This window comes from Gracilinanus agilis, chromosome 1 (assembly GCF_016433145.1).
Source record: "Gracilinanus agilis isolate LMUSP501 chromosome 1, AgileGrace, whole genome shotgun sequence".
NCBI lineage: Eukaryota > Metazoa > Chordata > Mammalia > Didelphimorphia > Didelphidae > Gracilinanus > Gracilinanus agilis.
The window spans coordinates 117,349,223-117,363,179 of record NC_058130.1 but is presented as its reverse complement, the minus strand read 5'-3'; positions in this window follow the sequence as shown (position 1 = coordinate 117,363,179).

The following is a 13,957-nucleotide window of genomic DNA, read 5'->3' as shown; positions in this document are numbered from 1 at the left end:
CCCTAGGATCTATATTTGGTCTTGTGCAATTTAACATTTTTTAATGACATGGAAAAAAAAGGAAAAAATACAGGATTCTTTGCATGACCATTGGTTAAGAATCTTTAAAAATTGCTTAGATTTTTGGTTAAATCCTACTGGTTTTTCTACTGAAGAACTGAGATAACTGAAAAGGCTTTTCATAAATTCTGACTTCAGCGAAGTGCTGCTTATTTTTATAAAAGGAAAAAAGATAGTGTATAAAAAATGTGTCTTCAAAGTAACTTTTTCTATAGAAATTTCTTCCTTGTGAAAACTAACCATGGCCTAGTTTAACTTTTCAAACCAAATTCCAATAGAATAGTAATCACCTGTCCCCCACTCAGTGAATTTCAAAATTCCTTCCATGCTCCATATTCAGAAGGACAGGGTAGCTCAGACAGAATTTCATTGAGCTGATTATCACAAGAATAGGAAAAGTTCCTTAATGGAATTATTCTAATAGGCTTCTTATCTCATTTACTAAGCTTGAGGGCACTTTGCCAAAAGGTAGTTAATTACACTTATTTGTGCCACCCAAGTCAAGAAGAATCCAAATTGCTGGTCTATAGACCCAGCCATATTGATGAAATTATGAAATATTGTCAAAGAACATGAATATTTGAATACCAACCTATGGTTATTTCACCAGGACTCTTGGCAATTGCCCTATATACTTCAAATATGATGTCACCATTCAACCCATGAAATATCTCCAAGCTGTCTAAGGTTGTCTTCAAAAGCAACAAGGAAAAGAAGGTTGGAAATATTTTCTTAAGGAAGAGAAATGAAAACTGTTTTGAAAGTTTGAAATATATTACCATCTAGGGATCCTAAAAAAATTTCACAATTTGGAAAAAATCATAGAGGAGAAATTGGAGGTTATACGATTTGCCCTAGGGAGCATCACAAATCAAAAAAAATAGCTAGAAATAGAACCCTGAATTTCTGAACTTCTGACCCCTGGATGCAGGCTCTCACATTCTTTCTTTAAGAATCTCAATTACATCCATTAATGATTCAGATAAAGTTCTGTAAAAGAACTCTTTTTTGATAGTTCTAATGCCAGCTTTATTCTCTTATATGGGGTTTATAAAGCAGAGCACAATATGGAGAAATGGAAAGCACTTAGAAGCTTAACTCTATCTGGCTGTCAGACCAGGATTTATTTCCATGAAGATCATTTTGATCTTGGGCAAAAGACCAAGATGAAATGTATAAAATAGCCTGATAGGAAAATGTTCAGAAGGGGTTTTGAAATTCCAAAGTTCAATAAACTCAGAGGCAAATTCCTGAGTTAATATTACATTATCCTAGCCAGTACTAGAGACTCCTTTATTTACTGCATATATATAATAAACCAGAAGTAAATACCTACTGTGGAAAGGACATCATGCTCAACCCTGAAGAAGGTAAAAAGATTTAGCTAGGACATTGTCCCAGTTTTCAAGGTACTAAATAGTCTGGAAGGGAGATGAGATATGAATATGTTTCTAGATGAATCTGAAGTTACATAGGGAGCCTTAGTAGTTCTAAATCTCAAAATCTAAAGAACCACAAGACATCTAGCAATTAGCATGGCCAACCTAATTCTAGGACTGCACTAGAAAATAATACTACAAATTAGTGTTATGGTTTAAGGTGTCTCTCAGAATCAATTCTGACCTTCAGTTCAATACCATCAATACATATTAAATGTTTACAGAAAGGCAACCTAGTTTAGTGGAAAGAAGTTTTGAAGTTCTGCTTCTAATATCTACTAATTGTATACTCGTAGTTATTTGGTGTCTCAGTGTACCAAGACTCTAAAACTTTAAGTTACATATAACTTGCCAATGCAATGAGTTTATACATCCCAATAAATCACAACCACCTTCCCCAAAAAACAGCCCAACTCTATGCTAGCCAATGGGAAATAAAGATTAAAATGACGTGGTATCTGGACTCAAGAAGGTCACTGTTTGATAGGGATATGATATAAGTACATAATAATTATAATAAAAGCTAGAATATGATAGATCATTGCAGGGATTTCTACAAAGAGATTTGGTTTCTTCTAAAAATTCTATTTTGAGGCAACAAGAGATAATGTTTGGAGAATAAGGGCAACATGAAAATACTATTCAAGTATTTGAAGGGACATCACCTGGAAGATGCATCGGGCATATTGTATGTGACCATATAAAGTTAAAAGTAATGTGTCACAGTTAAACAGTTCTATTTATACTTAATATAAGGTAGTTTACAAACATAATATCTGCCCAAACTCTCATTGCAGTCAAGAGGTGAGTTGAAGGGAAGGCATAAAATAATAACCAAAATTTATTTAATTTTAAAATTTATTTTCAAATACAAATCCTGCACATAAAAACAACCAATTTTTTCAAGGCATACAAAGTTTAAGTCAAAAGCAGCAAAAACAAGACTAATGACATTTTCCCTTAACCCTCAAGGAATGTACCAGTGATTATTTAATGCAATATAGGCAAAAGAGATAAAATTTAAGCCAAAACATGATATATATGCTGGAAAGGTTTGTTGTTAGTTGTTCAATATCAACTATGGCATCATGTTTCCAATAGAATAGTATCTTAAGGATCTAAGTTTGGACCTGTGTGATTTTATATATTTTCAAGACATGGATAAAGGAAAAGATGAAATCCTTAAAATTTTTCAGATAGCAAAATGTTCTGAGGAATATCAGAGATGAATGACTTTCATTAAAAAGTATTAAAAGAACTAGAACTTTTGCAAAATTAATTTGAGAATGGTAAAACTTATTTAAGATTTTTAACCATCAGATTTAATTTTCTTTGTTTCTGTGATTTTATGTGAAATAATATTTTTAATGCTAGATAAACTGGAGGAATTGAAACTAGTGTGAGCAATGATGAAAGAAAAAGTTTAAGTGGAAGAAGTATAGTAACACAAAATAAAAACCCAAGATTCAAAATATATAGTCCACTATATTTATTATCATAACACATGTATACTGTTATTGATGGAGAGGAAAGGCTCTTGCATTTACACTACAGATAACATAAACCCAATGAATTAAGATGGTATTTTGAAAGTGTATGTTTACATTACTTTAATCAGAACATGCATATTTTCTTGGTTTTGCTTATTTCACTTTGTATCAATTCATATAAATCTTTCCATTCTCATGCCTCTTAACCCTCTCATCCCTGGAATTCCTGTCATGGTGCCTTATTGTCTAGAATAGTAGACTATTCCATTTGTGCTATACTTCATTCACTGCCTAATTTTTGGCCAGCTACCACGCCACAATCTTTGTACCCCTTTCCAGTTCTAAAATAATAATCAAATCAACTTTGTCATTGTTCCTGAAAAGGACATCTCGGGATTCTCACCAATAGCTACATTTGCCATCCCTGGACCTTTCAAAAACCAAAATGTCCCTCTGTGGTGTATGTCGTCTCTACCCACTCTGCCCTCCCTCCTCTGGTCAGAATATACATTCTGGCAGGAATTGCTTTCACCTTTGTGTTGGTATTCCCACAACTTTACAAAGCATTTAGAACACAATAAGTGACAAATAAATGCATTTTAATTTGTCTAATTATTCATTCTTTATACTTTTCAAAATCTTCTTTGTAGTATAGCAATATTACTTGACATCAATGTAACAAGATTTGTTAAAAGCCATTTCCCAATCAATTAACATTTATTTATTTTGTTTGTAACCTATACTACCACAAAAATATTACTAAAATATATAAATATTTTTGTATCATTCTTGTTTTTTCTTTGATTTACTTGATGTAATGCCTAGCAGTGGAAACTCTGGGTATAAAGGGAAGGATATTTTAAGTCCCTTCCATCACAAAATTCCATGTTACTTTCCACAATGATTTCCTCATTCATAGTTCCACCAAAGGATGGTGCCATGTCTGTCTTACTATACCCTTTCTAAAATTCCCATCTTGTGTCACGTATATAAATTTTCTGGTTGTAACGTAAACCATAGAGCTGCTTTGTTTTTCTTTTTTTTCTTTTTTGGAAAAATTTTTTCCATGGTTCCATGATTCATGTTCTTGTTCCCTCTCCCCCCCACATGCCCACCCCTCCTCCCCACAGGTAGCCAACTCACATTTCTACTGGTTTCTTCCTGTGTCATCAATCAAGACCTATTTCCATATTATTGATAATTGATCTACGGTGGTCATTAAGAGTCTACATGCAAATCATGTCTTCATCAACCTATGTGTTCAAGCAGTTGTTTTTCTTGTGTTTCTATTCCTGCCTGTAGTTCTTCCTCTGAATGTGGGGTAGCATTCTTTTCCATAAATCCCTCAGAATTCGTCATTGCATTGCTGCTAGTACAGAAGTCCATTACATCCAATTTTACCATAGTGTATCAGTCTCTGTGTATGTTTTCCTGGTTCTGCTCCTTTCATTCTGCATCAATTCCTGAAGGTCATTCCAGTTCACATGGAATTCCTCCAATTTATTATTCCTTTGAGCGCAATAGTATTCCATTACCAGTAGATACCACAATTTGTTGAACCATTCCCCAATTGAAGGGCATACCTTCGTTTTCCAGTTTTTTGCCACCACAAAGAGCGCAGCTATAAACATTTTTGTACATGTCTTTTTCCTTATTATCTCTTTAGGGTACAAACCAAGCAATGGTATGGCTGGTTCAAAGGGCAGGCATTCTTTGTTTTTCATTTCTGTTATTATTAGTGATTTGGAGAAATCTTTCACAAAGTTGTTAATAGCTTATAATTCTCATTTTTGAGAACTATTTGCTTATATTATTTGACCACTTATCATTGGAAAAATTTGGATTTCTTACATTGCATAATGTTTCTTAGATAGCTGTTCAATGTAAAAAGTCTCATTCAATAGCATGCATGTTGGTGTAATTCTAGTTACAGATATGATCAAAACAATATTTGACAAATCATATGCAAAGCATCTTGAAATTGTTCCACTTATAAAGAATATTGTGAAAATGGCCTATATATCTGAATATCTTTTTAATCAATTCTTTAAAGTTTTTTTTACATTGACAGGAAAGCAACAGATATGGATAAACATGTTCATTTTATTATATTTCATGATATATTGAAATTATTGTAAAAATTTGAATATAATTGACAGATTTTTTTAATGAAAATTAAGTCCCGTGGAAGAATTTTATTAGACTCATTGATTCCCCTGACTTAGCTCAGTCAGTGTTGGGACTAAATGTATATCTGTAAGCATCAATTAAAAATATGTACCCTCACATAATTTGGACATATTGTACTTTTCAGAGACAATCATATTGATTGATTTTAGTGACAAGCTACAGACTGTGAAAAGAGTATTATTAACAAACCCATCAAAGGGAAAGAATTTTGCAAAATGATGTGATCATATTAAGGTAAATCATAGAACATTTCAAAATCTGACTTACAAAAAATGCTGGCTTTCTCTTGTCAAAATACAATGAAGAGTATTTGAGCTTAAGAAAAAGAAATTGGAACTTTTCATAATGATAAGAATTTAATTTCTAGCAAAATTGTTTTTTTTAATTTGGAAATTTTTATTTAATTAATTATTTTTGAATATTTTACCATGGTTACAAGATTCATGTTCTTTCCCTCCCCTCCCACTCCACCTCCCATAGCCAGAACACAATTCCACTGGGTTTTACATGTGTCATTAATCAAGACCTATTTCCATATTATTGATAGTGTAAGCATTGATTACTGATAGGGCAGGGATTCCCAAAATGGGAACTACCACCCCCTGGTGGGTGCTGCAGCGATCTAGTGAAGTGGTGATGGCTACAGGTGCATTTATCTTTCCTATTAATTGCTATTAAAATATTAAAAAATTAATTTCCAGGGGGCTAAGTAATATTTTTTCTGGAAAGGGGGCAGTAGGCCAAAAAAAAGTTTGGGAACCACTGCACTATGGTGATCATTTAGAGCAGTGATTCCCAAAGTGGGCACTACAGCCCCCTGGTGGGTGCTGTAGCGATCCAGAGGAGCAATGATGGCCACAGGTGAATTTGGGGGTGGTGAATAACTGTAAGAGGGCGGTGATAGTATGTGATGGGGACACTAAGTAATATTTTTTCTGGAAAGCGGACAGTAGGCCAAAAAAGTTTGGGAACCACTGATTTAGAGTCTATATCCCCATTCATGCCCCCATGAAGCCATGTGATCAAGCAGTTGTTTTTCTTCTGTATTTTTACGCTCAGAATTCTTCATCTTAATGTGGATAGTATTCTTTCTCATAAGTCCCTCAGAATTATCCTGGATCATTTCATTGCTGCTAATAGAAAAGTCCATTACATTAAATTGTACCACAGTGTATCCATCACTGTGTATAATGTTCTCCTAGTTCTGCTCCTTTCACTCTCCATCAATTCCTGGAGGTCATTCGAGTTCACATGGCATTCCTCCAGTTCATTATTTCTTTGAGCACAATAGTATTCCATCAACAACAGATACCACCATTTGTTCAGCCATTCCCCAACTGAAAGGCATACCCTCATTTTCCAATTTTTTGCCATCACAAAGAGCGCAGCTATAAATATTTTTGTACAAGCCTTTTTCCTTATGATCTCTTTGCAGTATAAACCAAGCAGTGGTATGGCTGGAGCAAAGGGCAGGCAGTCTTTTAGTGCCCTTTGGGCATAGTTCCAAATTGCCATCCAGAATGGTTGGATCAATGTCCCTATTTTACCACATCCCCACCAACATTTATTACTTTTCCTTGCTGTCATGTTATTCAACCTCCTAGGTGTGAGGTGGTACTTCAGAGTTGTTCTGATTTGCATTGCTCTAATTATAAGAGATTTAGATCATTTTTAATGTGCTTCTTGATAGTTTTGATTTCTTTATATGAAAATTGCCTATTAATGTCCTCTGCCCATTTATCAATTTGGGAATGGCTTGATTTTTTTGAACAATTCATTTAGCTCCTAATAAATTTGAGTAATAAGACCTTTGCAACAGGTTTTTGTTATAAAGATTTTTTGCCCAATTTGTTGCTTCCCTTCTAATTTTGGTTGAATTGGTTTTGTTTGTACAAAAAAAATTAATTTAATGTAATCAAAATTATTTATTTTATATTTGGTAATTTTTTCTAATTCTTGTTTGGTCTTAAAATCTTCCGTTTCCCAAAGATCTGACAAGTATGCTATTCTGTGTTGTATGTATTGTTTTAAATTGTACACTGTTGTGCCAGTGGTAGACCACGAGCTTGTAAGCATTGTTCACCTAATTTACTTATAGTTTCCTTCTTTATATTCAAGTCCTTCACCCAGTCTGAGTTTATCTTGCTGTAGGTTGTGAGGTACTGATCTAAACCTAATCTCTCCCATACTGATTTCCAATTTCCCCAATAGTTTTTGTCAAATATTGGATTTTTTTCCCAAAAGCTGGGATTGTTGGGTTTATCATAGACTGTCTTGCTGAGGTCACTTACCCCAAGTCTATTCCACTGATCATCCGTTCTGTCTTTTAGCCAGCACCATATTGTACTGATGACCACTGCTTTATAGTACAGTTTAAGATCTGGTACTACTAAGCCCCCTTCCTTCACATTTTTTTTCATTAATTCCCTTGATATCCCTGATCTTTTATTCTTCCAAATGAACTTTATTGTTTTTTCTAATTCAGCAAAAAAGTTTCTTAGTAGTTTGATGGGTATGGCACTAAATAAGTAAATTAATTTGGATATGATGGTCATTTTTATTTTTAGTCTGTCCTAACTTGCTTAAAGAAAGCTGTTAAGGAAGCATTTTGATCTAATGAATCAAATAATTTTTCATAGTCAGAAAATAATAAACACAATAGGATCTCATATTCTCTACATTTCACCAACAATTATATCATAAAGATGTAGTTTTTTAAAAAGCATGCTACTTCCTACATAATGCCTTCATCAAGGATGTTCTTCATGCATGTTCAAATGATTCTCATAATAAAAGTATGAGGATGGTGAAAGATGGCAAATAAAAACAGGTGACCGGGGTTTATTTAACCCAGTAGGGGCTGATCTCAAATTCAGAGAGTAAGATGGCTGCTCTCTGTCTTAGCCCACACTCTGACTTCACTTGAAAGGTAATAAATTTATTATAAATTGTTGTTTAGGATAGGGTAAGGTATGTGAGCTGAGGATTCCCTAATCTTTATCAATTCTGCCTTTTTCCCACTATCTGATTCTGCAAAGGATCACTTCTATCCTTACCAGAGCTAAGTCTTCTCTTCCTTCCTCTCTATCTCAGTTTCTCCCCATCAATCTGACTAATCTAGGATAAGCCCATATTGATTATCGTCCTAGTGAAAGTCACAGATGATATTGGAGTCAGGTAAAGGTGCCGGGCATGACCTAGACACCTAAGTAAGCTAATGCCCACCAAAGGCAACTAATTTGTTCAGATCACTGTTTCTGGTAATTCCTGCTTGAGACTTCTCCAAGTGTTGAATTAGAGTATGAGACCAATAGATGTTCTGGAAATGGCTGATTTCTTTTAGGAACCAGGTGAAGATTAATAGGAGGCAAAAGCTTGGTATGGGCGATGTTTCCTTCTCCAGAGTTCAAAACCAACTCCTTGATGGCAGTTACTTCCTCAGAATTCTACCCCTGGATTCTGAGAGCCTCCCCTACCCTTCATGGTTCTCTTCATTCCATCCACTCTGTATTTCCACTATGGTTAATTTCCTTCTTCCCAAATTTCCCCTTATCAATGGTCTTTGGTTTACCTTTTTATTATAATTATAATGGTTATTATTTTCCTGCACTTTGGAACTTGATGTTAAATTCTTTCTAAAGTGTCTTATCTCTATTTAGGCCTCCTCTGTTTGCATTTCGTCAAGTTTGGTTGCCTTTTTCATTGTTGTTCTCTTCAGTGATATTTCCACTTGCTTAGGAACAAATATAGAATTATGATACTAAAGCCAAATGGGATAATTCACCTCCTTCTTGACTTATTATAGCAACCTTCACAGATATTTTCCATCTTTCATTTGCTTATTATCTACTTTGATATTTTATCTCTAAAAGTTCTCTGGATGGCTTTGCTTAGGTGGGTCTCTGACCAAGTTCTTTACATTGGTTTGTGAGGTGATGTTATTTATCATCTTATACCATAAAACTATGTGAAAAGATTTATAATATAAACTACAGTCCTCCTTGCCCTGGCTAGTTAGTTGAACATTTTATTAGTTAATTTTTTGGCTTTTTTCTTCACAGATGTTTTAAATTATTTATTTATTAATGAAATTGTCATAATTGATGTCAATGTCACTTCTTCCAACTTTAACTTATTTTTATATTAAATTAATTTTCTTTTCAAATTTATTTTTTATTATTCTTTTCTTTCAAAATTTTGAATTCCAAATTCTCTCCCTCCCTCCCACTGCCTCCTACACACTAAAAAAGCAAACATAACAATTATACATGTGAAATTATGTAAAGCATATTTATATTTCAGCCATATTACAGAAAAGCAAGAAAAATAAAGAAAATTAGAAAAGTATACTTCAGTTTTCACTCGGAGTTCATCACTTATTTCTCTCTCTGAAGGTGGATAACATTTTTTCATCATGAGTCTGTTGGAATTGTCTTGGATCATTGTAGTGATGAGAGAAGCCAAGTGGTTCACAGTTGATAATTATTACAATATTGCTTTTACTGTGAACAATTATCTTCCTTCAGTTTGCATCAAATAAGTCTTGTTTTATTTTTCTGAAACCATTCCCACATGATTTCTTATAGCACAAAAGTATATCATTACAATCATATACCACAGCCTCTTCAGGCATTCCCCGCTTGATGAGCAGCCCCCTCCATTTCCGATTCTTTGCAAAAACAAAGAGCTGCCATAAATTTTTTATATATTGGTCACTTTTCCTTTTCCTTTGATTTCTTTGGGAAACAAACATAGTAGAATACCACTGAGTCAACAGATATACATAGTTTTAAAGCCCTTTGTGCACAATACCAATTATTTTCCAGAATAGCAGGAGCAGTTCATGACTTCATTAATGTAGCTATTTTCCCCTTATCCTCTCCAGAATTTGCCATTTCTGATATGTGTGAGGGGGCAGCTTACAGTTATTTGATTTGCATTTCTCAAATTAGTAACGGTTTAGAGTAGATTAGATGAAAGCAAATTAATGAAAAGAACAAAGAAAATTTGGGCATAGTAAAATGAAAACCAATATGCATGAGAAAAAATCTATAATCATGGAGAAGAGAAAGTTGAGGGGAGTTAAAACCACTTAATTCAGAGGAGGAAAGAGAGGATATGAAGGGAGAAAAAAGAGAAACAGGAATATACTAAATCAATCAATATATATGAAGTCAATAGTTTAAGTAAAAACTAGGGGAAATCAAAGGAAATAGGAGAAAGGAGAAAGAACATCTAGAAATAGAAATGCATCAATCTTTTTTTTAAAGCTAATATAAGATATATCTAATATATTGCTGTGCTACACATAATTATATAATTATTCATTTAATTTTAGACATTTTGTCTAAAATATTATAATAAATACAAGAAAACATAAGCTTAATTCATTTTAAATCTCAAGAAAAAGAATAACAGTGAATATGAAAACAAAATATCACAAACTATTGCAGAACAGAAAAGCAATTAAACCAACAAACACATATACATACGCATGCAATCAAAATGGGAGGTGTGAGGTAAATTTAAAAAAAAAATAGAAGTTGCTTTGTCTATAAGACAAAGAAAAAAATCACAAGATTAATAAAAATAAACAAGGATCAGAATAAAATTACATCAAAGTAATTTAATGAAAACTAATCACAGGGATATAAAACAGATATTTAAAGGCAAGAAAATACAAACCTAGATTTCATAGTATTAAATATTAATGAACGAAGAGTCCACATTAAAAGATAATCACACAATGAAAAAGAAAAAACCTACAAACTGTTGCAGATCAGATTTCTAGCAAAATTAGATAAATAGAATAAAAATAGAAACCTAGCAAAATTAGCAAACACACACACATAGAATCAAAATGAAAGGTCTCAGATGACTCCAGAAAAGCATGTTACAACAAATGTATAAGGTAATATCAATAAAAATAAGGAAAGAAATTATATCATACTTAAGAGGACAAGAAATAACCAATGACAAATTATTAAAATTCATTAAGGAAAAGTTACAAAAAGACATAGAAGATAACACAATAACAGTTCATCTCTTAGAATTGAACAAATAAAAAAGAATGAAACCAAATAAAGCAACAGATGCATTACAGCTAATGTTTTCTGAAAGGGAACATTAAAAAATATGTACAAATCTCTCAGTATTCCATAGAGCTTTTACAAAAAGAGACTGTGTGTAAGGACACAAAAATGATAATGTTAAAAGCAGAAATATTAGATACATCACTTATAGAACACAACACAATAAAAATAGTAATTAATATAAAAAAGACAAGGAAAGGCCAAAGAATTAAATAGATAATGAACAATGAGTGGATCAAAGAACAAAACAATTAATGACTAGGAAAGTCTATTATAATTATGAGACAACATGCCAAAATTTCTAGGCTGAAAATAAAGGAATCATCTGAAGAAGTTTTAAATGTAAGTGAATTAATGAACTGAATATAAAGTTAAAGAATTAGAGAATTGACACCAGAAAAAGCACAAAACAGAAAATGTGAAGACTAGAGGAGAGATAGATAAAAAGGAAATCTCCAAAGACTAAAGAACTGATTCACCAAGAGCAGTATTTCAGATGGGTCCCAACAATGCTTAATTAATTCTCTGAATTTCATTTCCTCCCTAAAAACAAACTTGTCCCTGAATAGGTACCTTTTCCGATATGACTTTCTAGTCATCTTTTATAGGCTTTCTGCCCTTGCCTTGAGAATAACAAGTTTTAGATAAGGGACTGTATTATTTCCTTGAAGGTATTTCCTTTGTATACCTTTTACTTGGAATACTGCTTTTGATTTTAAAAGTCATTCTTTGAAGTGATTAATAAAGCTGATAAACCTTTAGTTGATTTGAATTTTAAAAAGTAGAGAAAAACCAAATTAGCAAAATTAAATTGAAAATGAATTATGTTGTCATAACAGAGAATAAAATTATTAGAACCTACTACATATGTTTTTACATGTCATCAAAACTGAAAAATTCAAAAGAAATAAAATATTGTCTAGAAAAAGAGAAAACTTAAAACTAACAGAAAAGTAGATAGAAGTCTTCAATAATTGTATTTCAAAAAAGAAGAAGAAATTAAGAATGCTGTGAAAGAATCACCAAAGGGAAACAAAAAGAAAACCCTAGTCTGGATAGATTGAGGGAATTTTATGAAATTAAAGGGGGAAAACAATTAATTCCATTAGATCTTGCCTGATAGAAACAAAGTGTGCTCTTAAAGAAAAATAAAATCGGTTTTTCCGGGTTTTTGAAAAAAACAGATCAAATAGACAAAGTACTGGTCAATCTTATAAAAAAAAAGGAAAGAAGAAAACCAAATGGACAGTATCAAAGAAGAAAAGGGAGACCTCACCTCTAATGAAGGGGAAATTAAGGCAATCATTAAAAACTATTTTGCCCAATTATATGACAATAAATATAACAATTCAGAAGATATGGACGAATATTTACAAAAATATAAACTGCCTAGATTAACAGCAGAAGAAATAGAATACCTAAATAATCCCATATCAGAAAAAGAAATTGAACAAGCCATCAAAGAACTCCCTAAGAAAAAATCCCCAGGAACTGATGGATTCACAAGTGAATTCTATCAGACATTCAAAGAGCAACTAATCTCAATACTATACAAATTATGTGATAAGATAAGCAAAGAAGGAGTCTTACCAAATTCCTTTTATGACACAAATATGGTACTGATTCCAAAGGCAGGGAGATCAAAAACAGAGAAAGAAAACTACAGACCAATCTCCCTAATGAACATAGATGCAAAAATCTTAAATAGAATATTAGCAAAGGGACTCCAGCAAGTAATTAAGAAGGTCATCCACCATGATCAGGTGGGATTTATACCAGGAATGCAAGGTTGGTTCAACATTAGGAAAACCATCCACATAATTACCATATCAACAGTCTAACAAACAAAAATCACATGATTATCTCAATAGATGCTGAAAAAGCCTTTGACAAAATACAGCATCCATTCCTATTGAAAACACTGAAAAGTATAGAAATAGAAGGACCTTTCCTAAAAATAATAAACAGTATATACCTAAAACCATCAACAAACATCATATGCAATGGGGATAAATTAGAAGCCTTCCCAATAAGATCAAGAGTAAAACAAGGATGCCCATTATCACCTCTATTATTCAACATAGTACTAGAAACAGTAGCAGTTGCAATTAGAGAAGAAAAAGAAATTGAGGGTATCAAAATAGGCAAGGAGGAGACTAAGCTATCACTCTTTGCAGATGATATGATGGTCTACTTAAAAAATCCTAGAGAATCAACTAAGAAGCTTGTAGAAATAATCAGAAACTTTAGCAAAGTTGCAGGATACAAAATAAATTCACATAAATCATCAGCATTTCTATACATTTCCAACACACTAGAGCAGCAAGAAGTAGAAAGAGAAACACCATTTAAAATCACCCTACACAATAGGAATCTATCTACCAAAACAAACAGCAATTATATGAAAACAACTACAAATTCACTTTCTAAACAAATAAAACTGGATCTCAACAATTGGAAAGCCATTGATTGCTCATGGGTAGGATGAGCTAACATAATAAAAATGACAATTCTACCCAAATTAATTTACCTATTTAGCGCCATACCTATCAAGCTACCAAAAAACTTCTTTACTGAATTAGAAAAAACTATAACAAATATCATTTGGAATAATAAAAGATCAAGAATTTCAAGGGAAATAATGAAAAAAAAATGTGAAGGAAGGGGGCCCTAGCAGTACCAGATA